General features: G+C 41.7%; 1 protein-coding gene and 1 long non-coding RNA gene across 5 annotated transcripts in view; one reads left to right on the top strand and one right to left on the bottom strand.

The window, feature by feature from the left end:
- Positions 1-19,627, bottom strand: part of Schip1 (schwannomin interacting protein 1) — a 775,862-nt gene that overhangs the window by 657,780 nt on the left and 98,455 nt on the right.
- LOC148006703 (uncharacterized) lies at positions 8,907-10,056 on the top strand. Its single transcript, XR_015675501.1, has 2 exons — positions 8,907-9,107; positions 9,562-10,056. It is a non-coding gene; the product is annotated as an uncharacterized LOC148006703 (long non-coding RNA).

Below are 19,627 nucleotides of genomic sequence, written 5' to 3'. Positions count from 1 at the left end.
GAATGTTCAAAAGTTGTGAGCTGAAAAGGGATACAGGGGAATGGAATGGCTTAGCAGATGCTGGGAAAACAGTCATTTTAAAGAACAATTATGCTGGATGTGTATGTATCAGTGCATTAGAAGAAGACAGGGGGGATTGGCTATTAACTTAAGAAGTGTTTTCATTGATGCTCCTTTTTTTTTTTGAGGTAGGGGAATAGGTCAGGACTAGGAATTGAGTTCAGGGCCAGACATGCCAGGGAAATGTAAAATTTAGAATTTTTTTCCTCAACAAAGAAGAAATAAAGTATGGGAAAGTCAGAAAATGCCTGAAGATAAGAACTTAATCATAAGGGAAGTGAAATTTCAAGAAGACTTGAGTTTTAACTTAGTAATAACTTGAGTAATAACTTAGGTATGGAAGTATTATCTAGTGCCATAAGATTGAAGTCCTACTGATGACTCTGGAAGATGCATTCATATGCTGAGAGAATGGTTATCATGGCATAAAACAGAAGAAAAATATCAAATATCTGAGTGTAGTGGTAGGCTAAAATGGGCAGACTATGTAAGGTAGGACTTCCATCATTCAATTACTACATTCAAAAGACTTGGCTCAGAATACCCAGCATGCTCAGTACATTGCTGTGCAGCTGATGGTAAGCATCATTAAGGGGCTCAGTGATATCAAACCTTTATTGCCTAGAGTTAATGTGGAAGAGTTTATAAAGTTGGATTCCCTGTAGCAGTGGATCTAATAGATCTAATGGATCTAATATCTAACCCAATATAATAGACACTGAGTGGTGACATTAAGCATCAGAAACAATGGCAAAATCATAGTCTTCAAAAAGCATTTAACATAGAGAACTATGGATATGGTTAACACAACATACATCTCCAGACAAGTGGGCAGTCAACCAATGCATTGCATGGTCCATATAATACAAAACTTTAGGGATAGATTACCAGGAGATTCAAACTGTGTGTGTGTGTGTGTGTGTGTGTGTGTGTGTGTGTGTGTATCTTTCTTGCATAATTTTCATCTTTTAACAAGTTCTTGAACTATACCACATTGACTGAAAGAGAGGCCGAGCTAGGAGAAAGGCCTACATCACAGCACATAGGTTAGTTTCTTCAGTCCATCCTCCAAATGCCTTTCCTCAAGACCATTTATATGAACCCAGATACAGAAGAAAAACAAATGTCAAAGAATTTAAAGCACTTATGTACGGAGGCCTCTGTTACCAGCTACACTGATTTCAGCAGAATAGTCATCTAAGCTAGTGGCCATGGTGGTGAGAGTGGAGGGTGCACATGAGCTCAACAGCAGGGGTGCTCTCTGCTACTAAGTTTTATTGGACTCTTGCCACTGACAAATGTCCCACATGCCAGTTAAAAAGAAAAGACCAATAATCCTCCATATGGCATGGTCCCTTGAGAAGACTAAACATTCACTTGGTGGCAACTTTATTGCACTGAGCCCCTTCTAATTAAAAGGGACTAGTGTTTATAGAATTGTCTTTTCTTCTTCCAGTATATAAAAGCTCACAAGATGTTTGAGCATGAAATCACATAGCAGGAAACCACATAGTTACTATCACATTGAACAGCGGGGCCCACTCTACAGAAAGGAACGTGCATCTGTATAGACTGAGCAGGCTAGAATCTTCTGGTCTCAGCTAAACATCATTCAGCTTTGGGAAGTCACAGATCGGATATGACACCCTTCAGAACAATGCAATTACATGATAGGATCTGTAACCAAAGAATGGGAATGGTTCACTGACATCATTCCTAGTGACTAACTTGGGGAAACTGTGTCTCATCCTCATTACTTTGGGTCTTTTAGGTCTTCAGGTTTCCATTTGAGGAGAGGAAGCACTTCCCTTTATCTTGAGCTGTAGTTCTCTCCTACCTATGTTTGGGAGGCAGATGCTGCTGTCACAAATAGAAAAGGTGGTGATCCAGGACTCAGACCCATCAGGAATGAGGGCCTGGAATGTCTCGTAACATAAGGGCCACTTTGACATGCCAAATAAACCACGGTATTTCATAGTACATTTCAAACATACCAGGAGGCTCAAGAACGGATGAATGGCTGGGAGAAATGAGACAGGCAGCAGCTTTGCCTCCAAGAACAGCTACATTACAGGGTATACTAGGGTTCATTTTCTAACTTTCCACTGGTGAGATTCTCCTGGAACCAGACTTCTTCTTTAAAAAAATATTTTAAAATTTAATTGAAAAGTTTAAAATGCATGGGGTAGTTACTCCCCAAGCATCAAGAGTTTGATTTCTTAAATACAACTTTTTTTACTTATTTATATTACAACCTACTCACTTCTCCCCTCCCAGTCACTCCCTCCCCTAGTCCCCACCCCCCCTTCTCCTCTGAGCCAGATTCCCCCGACTCTGGACAAGTCTCTGTGAAGCTAGGTGCATTCTCTCTCAGTAAGGCCAGACAAGGTGGTCCAGCTCCTGCTCTAGTTGTTTGGAACCCACATGAAGACCAAGCTGCACATCTGTTCCATATGATCATGGAAGCCTAGGTCCATCCAGTGTATGTTCCTTGGTTGGTGGGAGCCAGAATCCTTAGAACCCATTTTCAAGTTAGATGAACTTAATATCTGAAGACATCATATCTACGTATATAAAGGATAAGCTAGAGTGGGAGCTGTAGTGTGATCTTAATTCAGGATCAAGACACTCATTGCCCCAGTGCAGCTTGGTGGCCACTGATTATACATATTTATCCATTCTAGAATTTGTTCGTTGCTAAAGAGGACTTCCTTGTGCAAGTTTATAATCCTTTTCCTAGGCAGTCAACACCCAATGACTTCTCCATTACAAAGGATTTTTTCTTTACACAAACAAATCCCCTTTGCTCAAGTCCAAACAACTACAAAGGCCCTTTCCTGATCAAGAGTTCCCAGTGGGACTAGTTACAAGAGCTTCATCGTTCAACCTGTACCTCTGTGCAATGTATTTTCTTATTTGTGGGGTACCTGTCTTATAAGAGAAAACCATCATAAATATTCGGTCTGCAAATATTCATCTTACGTCTGGGAGATATATAATATATATATATATACATATATATATATATATATATATATATATATATATATATACTCCATGGCATCACAATCAAGGAGTTTGGATGTATAAGATAAAAAGATATTTCTTCCAGCCCAATTTCTCCCTTGAGGGTAATGGAAGGTTTGTCTGCCTGCTAATCATGCTATTGTTAAAGAGAAGGCAAGAGTATAGCACATTTGTAGAACATGTACTTACCCTGCAGGAGGTCTGGCTTTAATCTGAGCACTAAACAAATGCAAAGAAATGGATAACAGAGTAAGTCTAAAGAGACTAAAATTCTGATTTGTCCAAACACAAGATCCTGTACAAAGATACCTTCAATAGTAATCTCCTCTAAGTCTCTGAGCATCAACTAATGTGTATATTTAACTAAAAGGAAGGGCCTTCTTCTTGCCTTCTTCCACTTAGAAGACACAGTGTCACTCCTTTGGGAAAGCAGACAGTGCTTCCTAGGGGAAATAATTTCCCACTGAAGTGTGAGAAAGGAATCCAGTGGCCTCACTGGTCCCCTATATTCTGAAATGTACTGGAGATGCTGACAAGAAAATCATCATAATGATAAAAGATAGAACTCTATACGCTCTCTAATCTGAAGAATGGGATATGGAACTTGAGTCCAGCTGCTGCTGTTTCCTGAAGAGAATTTTTAACCTCGGTCAGAGTGTTTTTAAGATGGCTTTATACTAGCTCGTAATAGAGATAAAATCTCCCTGTTAAAATAGCTATAATATTAGTCACCTCAGGGAGATGCTGTCAGGCTCTGGGAAGTACTTTGTGGTTCCTCAGATCAAAGCAGAGATAAAGCTGCAGTGTTATCATTTTTCAACTGGGAGGGCTATTTGGCTAACCCTCTCCATGAACTCACTCTAATAAACCAACTCACTTGCCTACAGAAGCCATCAACACTATCGCCCACTTCATTCTAGTGGTGATAGTGAAAAACAAGATGACTTATTTCTCTGAAGACCCAGGAAAATGTCACCATTTTACTCTGGGGAGCAAGAGAAACTGGGCAGTAAATGCTACAAGGGGCCTAATAGACATAGCCTTGCTGTCCTCCAACATTCTGGGGCAAAGTTATCTCAGATACCCAGCCTGGGAAGTAAGAATTCCACCATCCAGTCCTAACATCCTTTTCTTCTCCATAGAGGAGAGGAGGGTTAAGTTCACCAAATGTCACTCTTCACTGAGCAGAACCAGGCACAGGGTTCTTTATTCCTTACTGAACAAGTGATAGTCACGGGACTTGTTCTCACCAAATAATTATTGCTCTTAGGCCTGGGTGAATGTTAAGAGAAATTTAATTTTTTCCAACTGTTGCCTTCTGACAAGCTCTCTGGGATCCCAGTGGCTAGTGAATTGAAATATGCTTCAGAAAAGAATTTGTATAGAATGTTATATGAGGAAAAAAACAAACAGACTTCGAATTGTTTTAACACTGGAATTTACTTGATCTAGTGTTTGGCATGACCTGAAACTACGTAAGAATACTTTTTGAACTATTGAAATATAGCAGATACTTTTCCAAGCAATGAGCCCCATTGTACTTTTAATCCTGACATTAGCCTGCAAGGCAGCTACTATAATTATCCTCATTAAATAGACGAGAAAATGAGGTGCAGAAAAACTCAGCAAAACGCTCAAGCTCCGGTGCTCATAGGCAGTAAGGCCAGAGCAGGGTCCAGGTCTCTCTGAGCTTCGTGCTAAATATTCCTCAGCCCAAGGTCGTGGTGACCATTTGGCTTACTCCCTTCATCCTTTTATTTCTTGCTTCTGAAGCTGACCCCTCACCAGGTCACCTGCCTTGAGGGTAACTTACTGTCTGTGACTTTTGCATCACTATAACACAACATCTGGCAATAACAACTTATGGGGAAGAAGGTTTATTTTAGCTCAGTTTGACTCACAGTTTCCAGGGGTCCTGGAAATTGTGGGGAGCAGCTCAGAAAAAGGAGCACATGGCAGTCATTTACATCCTAACACATCAGAAAGTAGAGACCATATTGTGAAAACAAGGGCCAAAAATCATCCTCAAAAGCCTTCCCTTTATTATCTACTTCTGTCAGCTGGGCTTCAAGTCTTAAAGCTCTTCACAGTCTCCCAGAACAGCAACATCAGCTGGGAACTCATCACTGAAACCCTGTCTGCAGGAAAGACTTCATATTCAAGTGAAAACACTGACAGTAACCTGTCAAATCCAACAAGGCACTGGTGTTTCCAGCTACAGCTCAAGGACTCCTTCCTGGTCCAGATCATCCCCTCCTTGGCCTCACTCTATCCCTTGTGCATCTGTGCATTTATTAGGAAGAATAAATTTCCTAATGATCTTCCCAACAGAATGACTTGCTCAGTGCTGGCTTCCCAGATGAGGATGCAAGCATAAGAAGCCAGCACTGCCTCGCTTTCACAGACCTGCACACAACCCTTGGCAGAAGCAGTTCCCAGGAACTGTTTATTAAGTAAAATACTTGCACACGAATACACAGCATTAAGCAAGTAGCCATATCCGTAACAATTTGCCAGGGGAACTTTGGGACCACTGAACCACAAACATAAGAGTCTTGTTTGGCAGCAGACGAGGTTTTACTTCCTTGCTCCTGAGTAGAATGCTAATCTCCATTCCTGTCTCTAGACTTATATAGATATGGATGCTCAGGGCATCCACTTTAGAAGCACTAGGGTGCAAGCGATGCTACTTAAAACAGTATCTACCTTCATACCCTGACCACAGTTTCTATAATGCTTAACATCCCTCTATTAAGAGCTCAAGCTTGGACAAAAGTTGAGAGCTTTTATGCATTCTTATCTGGATACAAACAGGGTACCTACACCATTCCTATAAGACAGGATTTGAGGGGTTGGGGAGAGGGTTCACCAGTTAAAAGCACTCCCCTCTCTTGAAGAGTACTCTGCTGAGTTCTCAGTACCTATGTCAGGTAACTCACAACTGTTCACAATTCAATACCACACAGAGAGATATACATAATTAATATATAACTCTATAAATAACTCTATAAGAGTGGAATGTGAAAAGGAGACAATAGAGTTTTAAAATTCTAAGCTAAGGATCCTGCTTTTGAGGAAGGAGGTAGAAGAAGAATTCAGGGTAAGGGCAGGTGGGGAGATAGCCCTTGGAACATAGGATACCAGGCTTGTCTGCTTCGTCCATATGTTCAGAGAAAGTCTGAGCCTAAGATGATAGTATTCACAGAGGACCGTGTGTCTATTTCCAGAAGGGGGACAGTATGACAGCCTGTCTGCATTACTCCCGAATGAGTCTTCTTGAATAGTTCTAGGGAAACTCAACCCTTCATCCAAACTAAGCACTAGTGGGCTTTGGGAAAGATGCTGAATGGTCAGGAGTAGTTGGCCATCAGAACTGCTCCAGGGCAGAAAAATCCAACACCCTTACTTCCTAAATCTTCTCTTACTATTTTATCTGTTTCAGTGGCGCCTGTCACTAGCCCTATCTAGTACCGGGAGGCTGAAGTCTACTCAGTATTAAAGGATGGAAGTGTCAACCCTCGCTAGAACAACCTGACTGAAAGTTCCAAGGCTGACTTTAACTAGCTGTTAGTGAGCTGCAAACTTAGCATTGATTGTTAATGACAAGATTGCTGAACTTCGTAAGAATGATCAGTCCAAATGCCCAGGTGTAAAACATGTAGCAAACATGTCACATGTGTAATGCATTTGAGCCTAGCCTTGACTTCCAAACTTCTCTTCCCTTCGATAGGGTGAGGTAAAGTGCTTTCACAGCTGCTACTCTGTCACCTGTGTTCTTCTCTGACTCGATTAGGTTAAGGTTCTTCCCTGAGGCATGGAAGCCTGCATAGGCCTGGCCCAACATACAGTGTGATTTCAGATGTACCACTGAGTTTCAGATGGATGAATAAAATAGTCCTTCATCTAACTCCATCACTTCAGCCTCTATGAACCTGTAATTTTATGTTGTCTTTGATTACTTCCTAGTTTAAGGTACAAATTATCCTGGAGAAAAAAGCCCTACCACTAAATAAACAGAATATTTAAATTGCCTTTTAATAATTAAACTATTCAACAAATATTTCCTTTGCTCCTACTATAAGCTGGATGCACTGGTTTTGCAAAGGTGACCTTTGATTTAAGTCACAAGAAAGAAGAGGATAGCAAGAAGAAAGGAGGGGTTGGGGGAGGGGGGGAAGGAATGCCAGAGTCAAGAATATCTAAGGCGTCACAATGACTATGGGTGGGGCAGAATCCTGATTGGACTCTTGGAACAAAAAAGGGTCAGCTAGTAAAAATGAGATAATCACAATAAGATATGGGCCCTACCTAGGAATGCCCGAGTGATCCATTAGCTGTATTAAAGGTACCATGCAATGCAAAAGATTAAGAGGGAATTTAGGCTGGTGGTTAATAGGAATTCCCTCTGTAATCTTTTATTAATTTTTCTGTAGATCTAACAATGTTCTTTAAAAAGTCTGTTTTATAAAGTAAGGAGGAGAAGGCCTGGAACACTAAAGGAAGGACAAAGTGTCCAGCACACGCACCTCCCCTCCTTTTCCTCAGAGAATCTAAACTTCCTTTATGAAATTGTTTCTTACTTAGCCTGTCAGTAGCTTGGGGGATTCATCCATTCCCACACTTGGCAAACTGCTTTCACTAGCTTTAGTTGACAGCGTATCCCACCCATCCTGCCCAGACAACTGGCTACAAATCCTACATGTGCCAGGTTTGGTGGCACTGGTCTTTAGTCTTTAGTTACTCTGGATGCTCAGGCAGAAGGACCACCATCCCAAAGATAGCTGGACATGGGTTCAAGGCCAACCTGGGAAACTTAATGAGACTGTGTCAAACTTTGCAGCCAACCATTGAACTGAGAACTGGGTCCCCATTGGAGGAGTTAGAGAAAGGATTGAAGGAGCTGAAGGGGCTTGCAGCCTCATAAGAACAATACCAACCAACCAGAGCTCCCAGAGACTAAACCACCAACCAAAGAGTACACATGAACAGACCCATGGCTTCAGCTGCATAGGTAGCAGAGGATGGCCTTTTTGGGCACCAAATGGAAGGAGATGCCCTTGGTCCTGCCAAGGCTGGATGCCCCAGTGTAGGGGAATGTCAGGGTAGGAAGGCGGTAAGGGGGTGGATGGGATAGAGGGTTTATGGAAGGGAAACTGAGAAAGGGGATAACACTTGAAATGTAAATAAAAAAATCCAATTAAACAACATTAAATAAATAAATAAATGGGATAAGGGTGTATACTATGGCAAAACCCTTGCCAGGCATGTACAAAGGCATCAGGTTCGACCTCTACTGCCCCCAAACCAAACCAACCAACCAAACCCACAAGCCCAGGCATGGAATGAGCCAGAGCAGCGGGATGCAAGGGGCCCTCACTGCTGCTGCTTGTTCAGAGCCTTTCCCCTCTCCAGCCAGCAGTGAGTGTGAGGACACCGGTGCCCAGTGCTCCAGCTTTCCTGGCACCATGAGAAAAGCAAGAAAGGGTGTGTGGGGGAGGGAGCACAGGAAAGTGGGAACGATTCAATTTTCTTTTAATCTCAAAGATTAAAAAAATGAAAATAATAAAGAGAGAGAAACCAATAGAACTAGACACCAGGAGACCACACCCACCCACCTTGAGGAAGCAAGAAAGAGGAAGGGACCTTCCGGGTGTCATCCTTTGAAATTTCCTGACAGCACGTGTCCGAGGACAGTGCTACCAGAGACAGGCATGACAAGTTTCAGATAAACTTTTGGACCTACTCTGAGGCTGGCTTCAAGCCTGGCTTGTGGCCACGTGGCCAGGCAGACCAGGGCATGCAGGAAGAGAAGGTTTTGCCAAGATGAGACACTCTCCTTGTGACAAAGACAAGGTCACCAAACGAGATGCAAGCGCCATGAGCTTTATGGTGGATGCTTTTTAGTTTGCAAGCAGAGTAACAACAAGGATGAAGAAGTTAAGCAACAGAGCCCTGTGTTTTCACTCCAGGAAGTCTACCTAAGGCACCCTGTCTTCATTTCTGGACGTACAGCAGTAAAGGTCAGAGGTTTATTTGATTCCATATTGAGTTTCTAGTCAGGAAAATCAGCTGGACCTGAGAGTCGTGGAAGAGGGGAAAAGGCACTTGTTTCTGTTCGCCTTTTATTCCCGGACTCAGCAGCACTCCAGCAAATGTTTAGTCAGAGCTCTGTAAATATGTGTTGAATAAAATAAATGCAAAATATCTTTAGCTGTGGAATAAATTATCTAAATAGAACAAATGGTGAAAATTGCATGTTTAATCTCTTGCCTTTAGAGCAGAGACTCCAAGGAAAGTGAGAGAACTAAGTGCCCAACAGCAGCATCTGAGGATAGAGCATGCAGGGTTTCCCAGAACCTGTCTGCACACCATGGTCTCACCCTGAGGCTTGCTTTTCTCGGAAAATTAGCCATGTGACTGAAGATAGCCTTCCAAAGATGACCAGTCTGACATTCTGTTCTCTCTCACCCTCAGCACGTTCAGCCATGCCGAGCCGGCACAGACCTGCCAGCTCAGATTGACAAGTGAGAAATTGCTGCTCTCTCATTAGCTGCATCTTGCTAGACAGGAAACAGCTTTTCAAAACATCCAGCAATTCAGCCTGTTGGGAAAAAAGCAGCTAAGATAGAACGGCAACGTCACCTTTCCTCCCATCCGAATCTGCTGAGCCTGAAGGTGATGAGCATGCATTCTAATGCTCCGGAGAGATGCCTCGTTCCCTCGTGACCTCAGCGCATGAGGCTTTTGGCCTGCTCTTGATTAGAGCATCTGTTTGCTGCTTACAAATATTGACTGACAGATATGTGGGAAAAGCTCAAACTGCTTTCCACAGTGTTTGAGGGCTTTTTGCAAACTGTCTCAAGGTACGTTATCGTCTTGTTAAACAAGCGACTCACGACGCCCAAGGATTTAGACTCACCACATGAAACGCTTTATTACTTTTTAAAAATAAAATTTAAATGTATTTAATTGTGGCATAGGATACTTAGAATTGGGATAGTTTTAAATCTAGCTATTATCCTCCTAGTCAATCTGTCCCTCCCTCCAGACTAAAAGTGTAGTGCACCACACTGTTCCATTGTGCTGGGATCTGGGGACATTCAGAATCCTCAAGCTGACACAGATCCCTTATTGCTAGCCCAGACCAGAATGTTCTACCCTTGCCAGCACTGCCATTTGCCGCAGTGCTTTCCAATCCTGGCTAATGCCCTTCAACTCTCATCCATAGTGGATAAAGCCAGCTGGTGATTTTTAAACATGTCCACAAGTTCTCCGGCTCTCCTTTCCTTGAAAGGGAGAGTACACAATTCTCTCCCTTTGAGAATAGATTGCACGTAGTGGCTTTTGTCTCACTGCAGAAGTGGCAGGGAGTGACTTCTAGAAAAGTCTTAAGCTATTTGTAGTTTCCTGGTTTCTTCTCTTGGAACTCCTACTCTTGGGGAAATCAGCTATCACAACATAAGGACAGTCAAGGAGCTTTATGGAATAACTTACGTGGTAAGGAATGCTGGCCATTTGCAAATGGTCAAATGATGTTTCTCTTTATGTGAGTTCTCTAGCCTCAGTCAAGCTTTTTTTTTAACTTTTTAAAATATATATATTTATTTATTTAGCTGCCCCTCCCAGTATCCCCTCATATAGGTTCTACCTCCATTTCCCCTCCCCTTCTCCCTTAAGAAAGGGAAGCTCTCCCCTGGGTATCACTCTCCCCAAGATGTCCTTGCACATCAAGTTTCTGCAGGACCTTCCACTGAGGCCAGTTAGGAGAATGGCAGGCAGGAAACCCACAGGCAGGCAACAGATTCAGAGACAACTCCCCTTCCAGTTGTTGGAGGACCTGCATGGAGACCTAGCTGCACATCTGTTATGTATATGCAAGGGGCCTGGGTCCAGCCCATGCTCACTCTTTGGTTGGTGGTTCAGTTTCTGGGAGCCCTCAAGGGTCCAGGTTAGTTGACTGTTGATCTTCTTGTGAAGTCACTGTCTTCTTTGGGTCCCTCAAACTCTTCCACAAGATTCCCTGAGCTCTATTTAATGTTTGGCTGTGGATCTCTGCATCTGTTTTCATTAGCTACTAGGTGAAGCCTCTCAGAGGACAGTTATGCTAGATGCCTCAGTAAAGTTTTAATCACTGTGGATCAAGTAATATTTAACTATCCCCTGATCACACGAGGTAAATCTTATCCCACCTTAGATGCTTCCTGTTTACAGACATAGTGTTAGGGTTCTGGAGCCAGAAGATGTTAGAGCTTCTAAATTTGATAAGTAACTTTTGCCATAGAAAAGTAACAGTTCCTATTATAATGTGGTTTCATGGTAAGGGTCCTATATTTTGTATGCCTTGATTGGACAAAGTAAGGAAGACAAGATTACCAAGAAGGCAGTCAAGTGAAGTTGAAGAAGCAGTCCAAGATCAATGATGGTTTTTATAGAACACAATAAAGAGTTTATTTGTTTTAAGCAAATGCAGGTCATGGCCTGAGTCAGGCTTTGCCTTCTAGCTGTGGCCTAGATAATAGTACAAAAGAGAAAGTAGGAAACTCTGGACAAACCTGGCCAAGGAACGATGGTGATTTGAACAGGAGTTGATGGTGACAGGAACAGGAACAGATGATGTCAAATTCATAGATGTAAGAGATATTTTGGAGGGAGCTCAGTGGTATGTTATAGACAAGAACAAATCAAACATAACTGCTAGACTCTGATGAACAACTCGGCGAACAGTGGCATGACAGGTCATGTGATCATTCACACTCACTGCCACAGAATAACGAGGTGGAAGACACTTCTGTCTCCTGGTTGTCTCTTCCTAAGGAAGGCCACTGAAGGAAGGCATTGAAGTGAGATATCATTAAGAAAACCTGCTGTAGAACATCTCTGAAATATGGAGACTTGTTTTCTACCAGAGCTTGGCCACTCTGAGAGCTGAAAATAAGACTTAGGAGATCAGGAGAAATCTAATTATGTATACTGCAGTTGAATGACTCTGGAAACCTCAGGCAGACATCCCCATCAGCCACGAAATAAGGAGGTCAATGTACAGAGTTGATTTGAAGAACAAGATTTAGACATCATCAAGAATACACATGGAAGTCAGTGCCTAAGTTTCCCTGATCAGGAGACCAAAGCCTGAGTGCTTAAAAAAAGGGAGAAAGACACACTTGTGACATCCATGAGATGGACCACTAAGTGCAGGAAATAAAGTGGGAAAGATTTCACAGAAAGAGCAGGTCTAAAGAGTCAAGCCAAGAAGACACGGATGGAGAATTATCACTGGACCACACTGGTTTTCATTTCAATCAGATTCCATGAATGAGAAAGATAATGCCAGATTATCTGAAGATCTGGTGACTACTTTTGAAGAAGTGTAGATATGGAGGAAGAGGAGAGAATGGCAGATGATTTGGAAAACATTGATTTCATTGAGGGTTTTATTGATATACAAGAAAAAAACAAAACAAAACAAAAAACAAGCAACCATACCCCAAAATCCTTGCAGAATTATACATACAATTTGGTGACAAAATTTATCTAAATTAAAAATATGATTAGTAGACCCTGTGATATAGACCTGTGATTTCAGCACTCAAAAGGGCACTGATATTGAAATTTTTCAAGTTCAAGGCCATCCTAGGCAACTTAATGAGCTGCTGTTTCAAAATAGAACATTTTAAAAGGCTGAATATGTATCTCAGTAATAGAATGCTTGTGTGGCATATGGGAGGCCATGGGTTCAGTCTCCAGTAACTTCAGTCTCTCAAAACAACAGACAGACAGACACACCCACACAGACACACACACATCAAAAAGACTGTAAAATACATCTACTGTTACAGTGCATTAATGTACCAACATAAATGTTGGAAAATTAAAGGTGGTTTTACACACCCCACCCAAATACACACATGCGCGTGCACACACACACACTCACACTCACACACACACACACACACACACACACACACACACACACACACACACACACGAATGCAAGCACATGTGTGCACATTGTGCATTTAAACCACTGCAGAAAATTCAAAAATGGAAAAAGGACACAGTACATGATCCTATTTTGGTAATGTGACATTCATTGTTTTGGTTTATTTCCTTGTGGTGTTTTTAGTATGCATACTTGTTTCATGGTCATAATACAGCATTTGTGTATTTTTAAATCAGATTTAAATGACAAACATTTTTCCACGTTGCTAACTTCCACAGCTAGTCCATTACACTACTCCATCACTTATGAAACCAACATCCTACTACTCGTGGACGTTTTTATCGACATCATTTCCTGACCATTATAAAAACCAGTTTCAGAAACATCAAGCTTATAGCTATTTTCCAGATCTAGCTTATTTCTTCAGATTGATTTTTCTAAATGGAATTACAAGATCAACAGTCACAGAGGTTTTCATGAATCTTAACATATATTGCTACACTATTTTTTTTTAAATGTGTAATAGCAATGAGGGTGTGGAGGTTCTGGCTGAACCTGTTCTGCCTCTGTTAGCACAGTCACTCTAAACGCCACAGCAGTCTCTCTCAGTATTGATGTGTTGTTCCTAGGCTTCCGAGTTTTCTGGTCAGCTCCATGGGTACTGAGTCAGACCCCTGGGTTGAACATAGAAATCTGCGTTTGCCAAGCCCTTCAGGCGGTTTTGAAGCCTGACCTGAGTCTGAAGAATATTGATCTCACATCATTGGTTGTGACTCACCGACACAGAATAATATTCTAAAAGTTACCTGAGGCCAGAGGCATAGTCCCAAGAGTTCAGATTTGATTCTCTAAAGAGTACAAGCGTCCGTTTCCTCTCAGGGGACACTAGCCTACATCCAGGGCTGAGTCTCAAGTAGTGGTGTTTGCTTGTGATTCTGGTATCTGCAGCACCAGGACCACCTAGGACCCTGTGATACTACGAACTTAGGACACCCAGACAGAATCTTGGGGTGGGGAAAGATCTCAAAGTCCCCTTTGTTTAATAAACTTCTAGAGGTTTGAGAACTGCTCATCTGTCCGATGGAGTATTTAGATATGGACAGTGTCTGTGTCTGACAGTGCCTGTGTCTGACCGTGTCTGTGTCTGACCGTGTCTGTGTCTGACCATGTCTGTGTCTGACCATGTCTGTGTCTGACCATGTCTGTGCAGCACAATACCCACGCAGCAGTATTATAGATGCCCCTCCACTCATATTCTCTTCATATAACTGTAATCAAAATATCTGACAGAAACATTTAAGTGACGAGTGATTTGCTTTGACCCTCAGTGCCAGAAGATTTGTCATAGTGAGGAGGGTATGGTGGAGTTCACAATCGTGGGAACAGGTGGAGAAGACTCCATATCAGAGCACACCGTAAAGCAGAGAGAAGCTGGAGCTGGCGTCAGGCTGTAAAGTTCAAAGACTTGTCCTTAATGACTTATCACACTGACCCGTACCTCCTAGAAGTTTTACAGACCCTAAAATAGCACTTCCACCTGGTGAACAAGAGTTCAGAACATTACCCTGTGAGGAAACGTCTACAATATCACATAGATATAGAGATAGAGACAGATATATCATTATCAATCAGTATAGGGACTGCTTCTAGAACATCTGGGATACAAATACACACAGATGCTCATCTTTTACTCAGAATAACACTTACAAATAACCTATGTTCAAATTCTGAAATAACTTTTTTTTTTAATTGGACAGAATGTCATGTATCCTGGGCTAGCTTCCAACTTGCTGGTATAGAGGCTGACTTGACCTTTTTTTTTGTTTTTTGGTTTTTTGTTTGTTTTTTGTTTTTGTTTTTGTTTTTCTGTTTTGTTTTTGGCTTTTGTATTTCCTTTTTGAGACAAGTATTCTTTGTGTAACAGCCCTGGCTGTCTTGCAACTTACTCTGTAGACCAGGCTTGCCATGAACTCGCAGAGACCCACCTGTTTCTGCTTGTGCTGGGATTAAAGGCCTGTAACCCCAGCACTTGGTGACCTTAAACTTGATTCTGCTGGGATTATAGGTGTGTGCTACCACATCTGATTTATGCTGTGTTGGCTAGCAAAATTAAGGCTTTATGTATGCCAAGACTTTGCCAACTGAGCTACAACTCCTGAGTCCTTTAAGTCATCTTCAAATTACCAATAATACTCAAACAATGCAAATGGTATATGTATGGACATTGCACTCTATTGGTTAAGAAATTATAACAAGGGGGTTGGGGATTTAGCTCAGTGGTAGAGTGCTTGCCTAGCAAGCACAAGGCCCTGGGTTCGGTCCCCAGCTCCGAAAAAAACAAAAACAAACAAACAAACAAAAAAACAACAAGAAATGGTAACAAGACAACTATTTTGTACATGTTCAAAATATGCGCAGTTTAAAAATTCCTTTCCTCTGTGTGTGGTATATACACAGACACAGACACATGTGTGGAGATAAGCCTATGGAAGACAGAAGTCAAAGATGGTTGTCCTCTCCAACACCCTCTACCTTAGATTTGAGGAGGGGTCTCTCACTAAATCTGGTGGGCACAGATTGCCTAGGTTGGCTGGCCAGCAAGCTTTAGGGATCCCCCTATCTCATTCTTCTAGCACTGGGGTTTCTGGAGTAGCACCTTGCCTGGACTTCTCCACTCAGGCCCTCACAATGGCACAGAAAGCACTTTGCACATTAAATAATCTTTCCAGCCTCCTTCTAATATCTTCAGTTGGTCGAAATCAATGATATAGAATTCACAGATACCAGGGGACTGTGCATGCATCTCTGCAATATATGTTCATGTATATGTATATTATGTTATATTATACATACATATATATCATGTATAATGTAACCAACAGAAACATGTGGACATATAAACATATCTGGATATTTAGGAAGATGGTGAATAATTTCATGAGGGGTTGGTATATAGTAGTATCTTGCTACTGGATTATTGTATTTCTTTAATTTCTAACTCAAGTAAACATGGTCCATATTTACATACCTACTGGTTTTCAAGAATAATATCTTTAGAAGTAAAGTTTGAGGTTTTGATTGATAGGAATATATTATAAGGAACTGGCTGGTTATTAAATTACTAGCTTATAAAGGCCAAAATAAAGGAGACAAAACTTTCCACAAGCATAAGGAGAGACCAGAAAAGGTATTTAAATATAATCATGCCTCAGAGAATGACTAAAGAAAACACTGCACCTTAATTAGCTGGGGCTGGAAAGCTAATATTAGATGGAACAGAAATGATGGATGATGTCACTGCTCTCTTTTTAAATTAGGCTTTGAGAGAAGAGCCCACAGCTGAGGCTTTGCAGCTAGATGCTTGTGGCTAGAAAGTATGAGAGCCCACGCTCATGGTCTCTGCAGTCCACCTCACAAGACCTTCTCAAATGGCATGTTGACTACGATCTTCATTTCTAAATAGCGAAGTGGACAAACCTGAATCCCGATGTCAGGATCTTTAGAATTATACCACTCGGTCAAATTACTTATTTACGGGAGTGATCATCTTAGCTTGAAATCCATCTCCTGGCTGCTTTTAAATATGTCATTGAATTACACAGCTGAGATTCAAATGTTACTCATAAATGACATTTTAACCAAAGGCAAGCCAATGAAAATTTAAATGCTCAGTTTGATGTCTCTGACTCATATCGATTGGAATTACAATGTTTAACTTTATGATTATCCAAAAAGAATATGCATTCCAATTGTACCCTTAAGTTTTGCATTTTGATCTGCTTTCTAGTGATCTGCAGTAGAATGGCTCCTAACACTAGAAATGACAAAGAAGCCACAACTCCAGCAGCCCTGTAGGAGGACCAGCAGTCTCAATTAACCTGGACCCCTGAGATCTCTCAGACACTGAACCACCAACCAGGCAGCACACACCAGCTGAGATAAGGCCTCCAACACATGTACAGCAGAGGACTCCCAGGTCTGGGTTCTGTTAAAAAAGATGCACCTAACCCTCAAGAGACTGGAGGCCCCAGGAAGTTTAGAGGTCTGGTGGGGTGGGTGTGGTGGAGACGTCCTTGTGGAGACTGGTTGTGTGTGTGGAGATGAGTGGGGAGGAGATATGGGATGTGGAACACTCGGGGTTGGGGAGTGGACCAGGAGGGGAAAATCTGGAGTATAAAAATAAATAAATAAATAAATAAATAAATAAATAAATAAATAAATAAATAAATAAAAAAAGAAGACACAACTCCTACTTGCTACTTCATAACAAGAGCAGAGACTCCACAGTCTCCTCAGGGTCGTGTGGGTAAAATGTTCAGGAGCTTATTCAAGCTAAATGATGTTTTCAGTCTACAGTGTGAAGTAACCAATCTCTTAGAATCTGCTGACAACGAGACACGGCACAGTGATGTGGAACTCTGGATAGATGTTAGACCAGCCCTGCTGAAGATAGGAAGGTCTCATGTCCAAACTGAACTGTATCTGCAGATAGCCTGTCTTCCTCATCAGAAACAGAATAAGTCCCTCTGCTCTGCCCTGAAAAGGTTTCTATGGAAGCAAACATTGTGAGGAAAGTAAAAACTCATGACATTAAGCTTTACGAAGGCACAAGACTCTTTCACAAGAGATGGACCCAGCTCTTCTATACTCTCAGATGGCAGGAGAATACTGCGCTGGGGTTTCTCATGAGGTGGAATGGCAGCAGAGGACTCTGAATGGAAGAGGACAGAAAACATCATGGGTCAGAGGCAAACTTTGTCAAAACTTACTTTGTCCAGGACCACCAGGAAATACCATATTCCCCCTTTCACAATTCAATGACACTGTATGAGGAGGGTAATGACTCCCGCATCTCCAGCATCTATCTGGTCATGCATTAAATGCATGCCCCTGAAGCATCAGGCCTGCCTCAGCTTGCCAGGTGTCATTCCCAATGGCCTGTGGGAAGTGGTGGTGATGGAAGTCCACTAGGAGTGCCAAAGTACTCATTTCTCTTCCTTTTGGGCTTCTATGGATATTATGGTCAGCCACAGACTGATGTGAGGAGGTCATTCAACTTTCCCTTTGCATAAAATATGTCAGTAACCATAGGCAACCATCCTCCAAGCTTCAGTCAGGTCCAGGGATGACAAATACATGTAAATGTCCTTAACGCCACATGCCTGCTCCTGGAGCAATGATCATCAGTATATTCAAATTCTTGAACTCATTCATGGCAAATCAACTGATTTTATTTTTTGCAGGGTAGGGGATAGGTGGTCCAGGGAGTTTACATAAAAACTTAATAATAATCCAGCACCTTCGATGAATGATGAATTCACTTTTCTGAAGTAGCCAAGACTTACATAGGCATAATTTTAACTCCAAGGACACTGAAAACAGCATGTAAGAATCCTCTTGTCAAAAGATCTCAAACTTAAAAAGCTATAATTGAAAGAGGATCAAGCATTCTAACTCTCTGTGCTGCATTCCACAGCTAGCATGACCCAGGTCTTAAGCTGTCTTTGAAGAATTTGCCATCACTGATGAAGGCTGGGACACAGGACAAGGGCGGTGCAACTTCTGTACATTGCAAAGGTTCACTCAAAGTTTGATTCAAAATAACTAATTGTTCTGATATTTAAAAGGAAGGTTTGGAAATTATTTTAACACTGAAAATAGTTGCCTAGCAACTCTTTCCTGCCTTGCATGATTCTGTTATGATTTCCACCTGCTAGAGAAAAGCATCAACAAAATTATTTCTTTGCAAATCAAAAATGTAGGAAAATGAGCCAGTGACTCAAGTGAGTACGTGGTATGCTTGCTTGATTCCAGACGTCCAAAGACATATGTGAGCTTATGTTTTCTTAAAAGATGCTAATATTTTTCAAAATGCATTTTAACAAATTCTGACAATGGCCCAGGCTTTCCTAAATGACGCTAATTTCAGTAGTTTCTGTTGTCATTGAAAATACAGAAACAGCCTTCTGTTCAAGCAGCATGTGCAGTTGCCCGAGCGATAGATCTCAAGAGATTAAGCAAAGCCTTCCATCCACGCATCTCATAAGGATACAGATAATTTGATCTTACCGCCCTTTTGGATAGTGTCTGAGTACAGGATTTGAAAGAACTAGCCATCACTATACCTGTATGCAGTCAAGGAAGATCGATGCCCTAACACCCTGTGGTATATGGCAGCATATTTGGGTGTGCAGACATAATGTTCAAGGCATTTATTTGCCTTGAAAAGTAATTAAGCTTAGGATATGGCACCCCACTGCTATTGTCAGGCATCATTAATATGCCCGAGTAGTGTGTGGCTAAGGCTGTGAGTGGATACTGACATCCAGTCTGTCCTACTGCATGGTAATATAACCAGCAATTTTTAGGTTGGTACATTCAGCATTCCTTGTGCAGACTGATGTTGAACCAATTAAAATGCAGGTGCAAATGTAAATGTGGTGTGCCAGTAAGGGTTCTTTACAGAAGACTTGACGTTTTATGTGTGCGTTTCCCTTCCTCTATCATGCTGAAGTAAGGATGTCCTTGTTAGTGCTGAGTATCCATTTTATATTGTGCAGTCAAGGGCCAAATATGAGGATAACGGAACAACAATCTTGG

Source organism: Rattus norvegicus, chromosome 2 (assembly GCF_021556685.1).
Source record: "Rattus norvegicus strain SHRSP/BbbUtx chromosome 2, alternate assembly SHRSP_T2T, whole genome shotgun sequence".
Classification (NCBI taxonomy): domain Eukaryota; kingdom Metazoa; phylum Chordata; class Mammalia; order Rodentia; family Muridae; genus Rattus; species Rattus norvegicus.
The sequence above is the reverse complement of the archived record's forward strand: the minus strand, read 5'-3'. Positions and strand labels throughout refer to the sequence as shown.